Source organism: Hyla sarda, chromosome 1 (assembly GCF_029499605.1).
Source record: "Hyla sarda isolate aHylSar1 chromosome 1, aHylSar1.hap1, whole genome shotgun sequence".
Lineage (NCBI taxonomy): Eukaryota > Metazoa > Chordata > Amphibia > Anura > Hylidae > Hyla > Hyla sarda.
The window spans coordinates 144,069,059-144,075,991 of record NC_079189.1 but is presented as its reverse complement, the minus strand read 5'-3'; positions in this window follow the sequence as shown (position 1 = coordinate 144,075,991).

Below are 6,933 nucleotides of genomic sequence, written 5' to 3'. Positions count from 1 at the left end.
TGACAGCATGGTGAAGAGGAAGCAGTCAGCTGTTCCGCTCCTCCACTTCTCCACTCCCTCAACTTTCTCACGCTGCCATCCACGGCAGGGGCGTCACTAAGTCAAATTATCCGGGGCCTGAGCCCCATATGTCAGCAAAGGAGCCCCGAATGTCAGGAGGCGGTAGTGGCATATTTACAGGGGCCGTTCATCTGCCCTTGCACTTTTTCTTTTAATAAAGCATATGCGGACCTTGCCGCTCTCCTCCCCTTCGGCACTGAAGGGGACCTCGCTCCGGGCCAGTGTTATAAAGGAAACGGTGTCCCTGTGGAAGAGAGTCACATTCTGCTACAGGGACACAGTTTTCTTTATTACACCAGCGGTGAGTTAACAGGCAGGGACGCAGCACACGACGCAGGCACGCACCTAACGTCACGGTCCATACCCTGGCTGGAGGAGGAGGAGGAGGAGAACATCCCGCCGCCACAGAGCTGCTTCAGCTGTCCTCCCCACAAGGTGAGAAGGTGGATAAAAAGGAGGATGGGGGAGAGAAAGAGCAGTATGGAATGAGGGAGGGGGCTGTAATTGGAGTGTAGAAAATCACAGGGGGGGGGGGGGGTTAGAAGATAATAAAGCATCAAAGAGGTGTGTGTGTGTGTGTGTGTGGGAGGTTGATGGCGGAGAAGTTTTATTAATTATAGAGTCGGGGAGGAGGGCAGAAAAGTGTGGTGGTGGAGACAAGGGGATCTGGGGGGGGACTTAGTGGCTGAAGGAGGATAACAGAGGGTCTGAGAGTGACTAAGGCAATGGAACGGGCATGCTGGGTTTTGTAGTTTTGCAACATCTGGAGGGCCACAGTATGGACACAACTGGACTAAGGGTTCCAAACAAGGGGGAAAGGGGGATCTGGAGGAGAACTAAGAGGTCTAGGGGGACTAAGCGCTCATCCACATTCCGGACATTCTGCTGGCATAATTTCACTGTGGAAATCCACTAGCAGCAGAGTCCTATTGTTTAAAATGGGATTCTGTTGCTCTGTGTATACTGTGGAATTGCCTTAGTGGAATTATGCTGGCGCAATGGACGTCTTCTCAAAGAATGAACATGTTTATTCTTTGGGTAGTATTCTGCCACACTGCATTGCTGTCAGCGTGGTCCTATCACTGAGGACTTAGGTGGCGCCTGCTGGAGGCAGAATTCTGCCGACTGAATGTCCGCAGTGTGGGCAAGCCCTTAGAGGTCTGAAAGACGAGGACAAAGATGAGTCTGGGGGGGCTTAGGGTCCGGGGGAGGTCCCCACAAGGGTGGGCTTCTGCCAAACAGATGAAAACGTGTATGGCATGATGTCTGGCAGGGTTATATTTAAGGGCATAGGGGGAGATTTATCAAAACCTGTCCAGAGGAAAAGTTACCCAGTTGCCCATAGCAACCAATCAGATCGCTTCTTTCATTTTGCAGAGGCCTTGTTAAAAATGAAAGAAGCGATCTGATTGGTTGCTATGGGCAACTCAGTAACTTTTCCTCTGGACAGGTTTTGATGAATCTCCCCCATAGTATCTGGCAGGATTACAATGATTATTGTCTTCATACAGACAATGAGGATCTGCTGACAAAATGAGGAACCAATGATGTCCAAGCATCAACTCTGCAGAGAAGATGGAAGAAGACCTGGTGTCTGGACCAGATGAAGAAAAAAGAAAAGACAGCAGAGAAGACGTCTCGTGTGAGTCAAACCATTGTATAGTCTGCCTGTTTCTTATCTGAGCTGTAGTCACTTGAAAGTCCTGCAGTGAAACTATACCCAAATAAGTGGCTCTCAAGCTGTGACAAAACTACAACTCCCATCATGCCTGAAGCTTTCCATGGATGATGGGAGTTGTTCCTGCAACAGGTGAAAAGCCACTTAAACCAAGGAGATTTCACAATGCAGCCCATTTTATTTTGGTGGGAGTCCAACTGCTGGGTCCCCCACAAAAAAAGGGCTGCATAGTCTAATATGCACAGGCCTATTTTAGGTCCCACTCTGGCCCTGGACAGAACGGTGATTATGCAGCAGCTGCACGCTACCTTTGGAGCTCCAACCACTGCTTCTCTGGTCCGGGTACCTACTGCTATGGCCCATAGGCTGCGGACCAGAGGAGCAGTGGTTGGAGCACAGAAGCAAGGAAGTACACAGACATATACTGTATACTGTGTACTGTGTATATAGTGTGTATTGTAAACTGAGTGACCCTGCCGAGTGACTCTGCCACCTATGATCCCTCCTTTTGTGGCTCCGCCCTCAGCCATGGCCAGTGCCCCGGATCTTTTGTAGACCTAGCAACGCCCCTGATCCACGGCAGGCTGGCGTGATGACATCCCATCATCGCGCCGGTGCCCGGAGATCACGTCCCTGCAGCTCTCACTCACAGTACAAGAACGTAGCAGAGTGAGAAAGGTGAGCACTGCTCGGGTGCTGTATGGATGGACGGGCAAATTATAAGTGAGGGGGGGCAAATTTAAGTGATTCCATTTAATATCATGGAATACAGTTACCATAGGGGGTGTTCTTGGTATGCAACAATGTTTAGAAAATGATTGATGTGAAAATAAAGGACACATATGGTAGGTTACATGTAGATATTACATATACACACACACATTGAGACATCTCTTTGATGCCATGTACCTTAAATACAGTGTAAACAATTTATAGCACAGTTATTAATTATTCTTCAAGTTAGGTGTGTAGATAAAGAATTGACAGGTTAATCATGTTAGAAAGAATAGTTAAGATATTAACATAAAAATCTTTGTAGTAACAATACAATGATACACAACAATATAACTGTGCTTAGGAAATCACAAAAAGAAATAGAAGCAAACACGATAAACTATGTTCTGTCTAGACATAGCTTTAGCTTATATGAAAAATGCAAACATGGCAGACTCAACTAGTAAGATCCTTTTTAATCATACTTAAACTGACCACAGGCATATAAGATCTACTATCATAATATTAAACACATTTTATAACGTGGGAGCACTGAGCCATTGGCCCTCATTTACTATTGCAAACCCGACATGTTTTGTCAGGTTGTGTGCCAGATTCTGTCGCATTGCGCCAGAAATTCTGTCTGCGCCAGAATTGAAAAAACCCAGACTAACTCTCCATTTTGCTAAGAAAACCCGGAAAAGGGGCGTGGCCATCAAAAAGGGGCGTGTTCCTGACATTTTCACAAAAAAGCAACATATTTACTAAGGTTTCCACAGAAAATGTGGTGGATTTGAGCTGAGGAAAACCCTACAGATCAGAGCATGTGTAAAAAAAAAGGAAAATGTAGGGAAAGTGGAAAATATAAGGAAACCTTAGTAAATACCGTGGAAAATAAACTGTAGGGAATTAAAACCCACAAAGAGGCCTACACAACACTCTTAGTAAATCAGGGCCATTGTCTCTCTTGTATATTGTGCACAAGATTCACTAACAGGACTCTGTCTATGACCTGACATATTTTTTCCACTAGTAGTCTCATAAATAAGTTCTGTAATATATTTGCAACAGGTAAAATATGTATGCATTTTCTTTTGAATATATTTTAAGATCAGATTATTATAATGTTGCCAATTACCCAAACAATTACACTATTGGATACAAATAAATACTGTACATTTTTTTTGACTATTGTTCACAGACTGGATCTTGCCATACAGATTTTATATCACTTTGGTTCACTTTTATATTTAATGCATCTAAGTCTTCAGACAACCCACCTTCTTTTATATTTAGCTACATTTGCATAAAAAAAATACTCTATATTTTCTAATCTACAGTATACAAAATACCACAGCCTTCATTTTCTGCAGCCTACTTTCTCTTCTCGAATGATAGTGTTGGGTTGTCATGTCAATGTCAATTAAAGATAATGTCAGGTCCTGGTGCCCTACTTTATGTAATGAGACCTCTGGCTTCTGGTCATGGAACAGTCAAACTTCTTCACAAGACCATCCTTTTTAGAAAACTACCCCCTTGGCCTGACCAGATTTTTCAGTTCTAACATTTACTTTGCATACTGGTCCTCTTCTTTTGTGAAGGTCACACTACAGAAGACACCTTTCAAATGCCCCTTTTAACCTGTTAACAACCATGGACGTGTATACTCGTCCATGTGCCGTTAACAGGGTATGGTGCGGGCTCCCGACTCGAGCCCGCATCATACCAGCCAGCCCCCAGCTGATTCCTGTAGCTAGGGGCCAGCGTTAATAGCAGACAGGCTATTAACCCTTTAGATCACCGCTGTCAAAGCTGGCATATAATGGTGCCTTTATGCCGTCCCTGGTGGTCCAGTGGGGTGGATGGCCTCCCCACAGCGTGATTGCGTGGAGGTGGCGATCCACTGCTAAGGTAGCCTGAGGGCTTACCTCTCCTTCCATGCAGGCTCCTACGCTGGGAATGATAAAGCCTGGCAGGACCAGGCTTTATCAATCAATCACAGAGCACACAGATCAATGTGGTTTTATAAAAGTTTATAAAAAAGTTTAAACAGACAGACCCCTTCCTTATTGAAAGTTTAAATACTTTTTCCAAATTCCATATAAAAATATATAAACATAATAAACATATGTGGTATCGCCGTGTGCGTAAATGTCCGAACTATAAAAATATTGTTCATTAAACCGAACGGTCAATGGCGTACGCGCAAAAAAAATTACAAAGTCCAAAATAGTGCATTTTTGGTCACTTTTTATAGCATCAAAAATGAATAAAAAGCAATCAAAAAGTCGGATAAAAAAAAATGGTGCCAATAAAGACTTCAGATCACGGCGCAAAATATGAGTACAGCCCCCCCCCGTACGTGAAAAAATTCAGAAGAGGACAATTTTAAATGTATACATTTTCGTGCATGTAGTTATGATTTTTTCCAGAAGTACGACAAAATCAAACCTATGGTATTAATTTAATTGTATGGACCTACAGATTTGAGCTGAGGAAAACCAGACAGATCAGAGCAGGTGTAAAAAAAAGCAATGGGTAAGGAAAGGGGAAAATGTAGGGAAACCTTAGTAAATACAGTGGAAAATAAATTGTAGGGAATTAAAACCCACAAAAGAAACCTACACTCCACTCTTAGTAAATAAGGGCCAAAGTGTAATTTTTACTGAAAAATGTACTGCGTAGAAATGGAAGCTGCCAAAATTTACAAAATGGTTTTTCTTCTTCACTTTTGTCGTATAATTTTTTTTTTCCCGTTTCGCCGTAGATTTTTGGGTAAAATGACTGATGTAATTACAAAATAGAATTGGTGGCGCAAAAAAAAGAAAAACCCTCATATGTTTTTTTAGGTACAAAATTGAAAGAGTTATGATATATGAAGGTAAGGAGGAAAAAATGAAATTGCAAAAACAGAAAAATGCTTGGTCCTTAACCCCTTAAGGACCACGGACGTAAATGTACGTCCTGGTGCAGCGGTACTTTTACATCCTGTGTATGCCCGCGAGCATCGGAGTGGTGCTCGTGACATACACGGCAGGTTATGGCTGCTAGCAGCAGCCAGGGACCTGCCGGTAATTGCCGACATCCGCAATCACGTGGATGTCCGCCATTAACCCCTCAGATGCCGTGAACAGTATGTTAAAATAGATAATCGGTTCGCCTGCAGCGCTGCTGCGGGGATCTGATCATCTGTAATGGCAGACGGAGGTCCTCTCACCTGACTCATCCGTCTCCTGCTCTGGTCTGAGATCGAGCAGACCAGAGCAGAAGATCGTAGATAACACTGATCAGTGCTATGTCCACCTATGCATAGCACTGAACAGTATTAGAAATCAAATGATTGCTATAGATAGTCCCCTATGGGGACATAAAAAGTGTAAAAAAAAAAGTTGAAAAATGTAAAAGTAAAAAGTGAAAAATCTCCTCCCCCAATAAAAATGAAAATTGTCCGTTATTCCCATTTTACCCCCAAAAAGCGTTTTTTTTTTATAAACATATTTGGTATCGCCACGTTTGTAAGTGTGTAAACTATCAAAATATAATGTTAATGATCCCTTACGGTGAACGGCGTAAACGTAAAAAAAAGTCCAAAAATGCTGTTTTAGTCACATTTTATTCCCCCAAAAAATAAATGATCTAAAAGTTGTATATACGCAAATGTGGTATCGTTAAAAAGTACAGATGATGTCGCAAAAAATAAACCCTCATACCGCCCTATATACTGAAAAATGAAAAAGTTATAGGTGGTCAAAATAGGGCGATTTTAGATTACTGATTTTGTACAAAAAGTTTTAGATTTTTTTTAAGCGGTAGAACAACATAAAAGTATCTAGCCATGGGTATCATTTCAATCGTATTGACCCTCAGAATAAAGAACACATGCCATTTTTACCGTAAAGTGGACAGTGTGAAAACGAAACCCTCCAAAATGTGCAAAATTGTGGTTTTCATAAAAATTTGCTTCCATAAAGAATAATTTTTTGGGTTTTATGGTAAAATGAGAGGCTTCATTACAAAGTACAATTGGTCATGCAAAAAAACAAGCCCTTATATGGGTCTGTAGATGGAAATATAAGAGAGTTCTGGATTTTAGAAGGTGAGGAGGAAAATGAAAACGCAAAAATAAAATTGGCCTGGGCCTTAAAGGGGTACTCCGGCGCTTAGAAATCTTATCCCCTATCCAAAGAATAGGGGATAAGATGCGTGATCGCGGGGGTCCCGCTGCTGAGGACCCCCATGATCTTGCATGCAGCACCCCAGTTATAATCAGTCCCCGGAGCATGTCACGCCCCCCTCCCATAGTCTTGCATTGAGGGGCGGAGCGTGACGTCACACGGGGTCAAGGGTGACAATCCGGGGACTGATTTTAACTGGGGTGCTGCGTGCAAGATCACGGGGGTCCCCAGCGGCGGGACCCCCGCGATCAGGCATCTTATACCCTTCCTTTGGATAGGGGATAAGATGTCTAAGCGCCGGAGTAC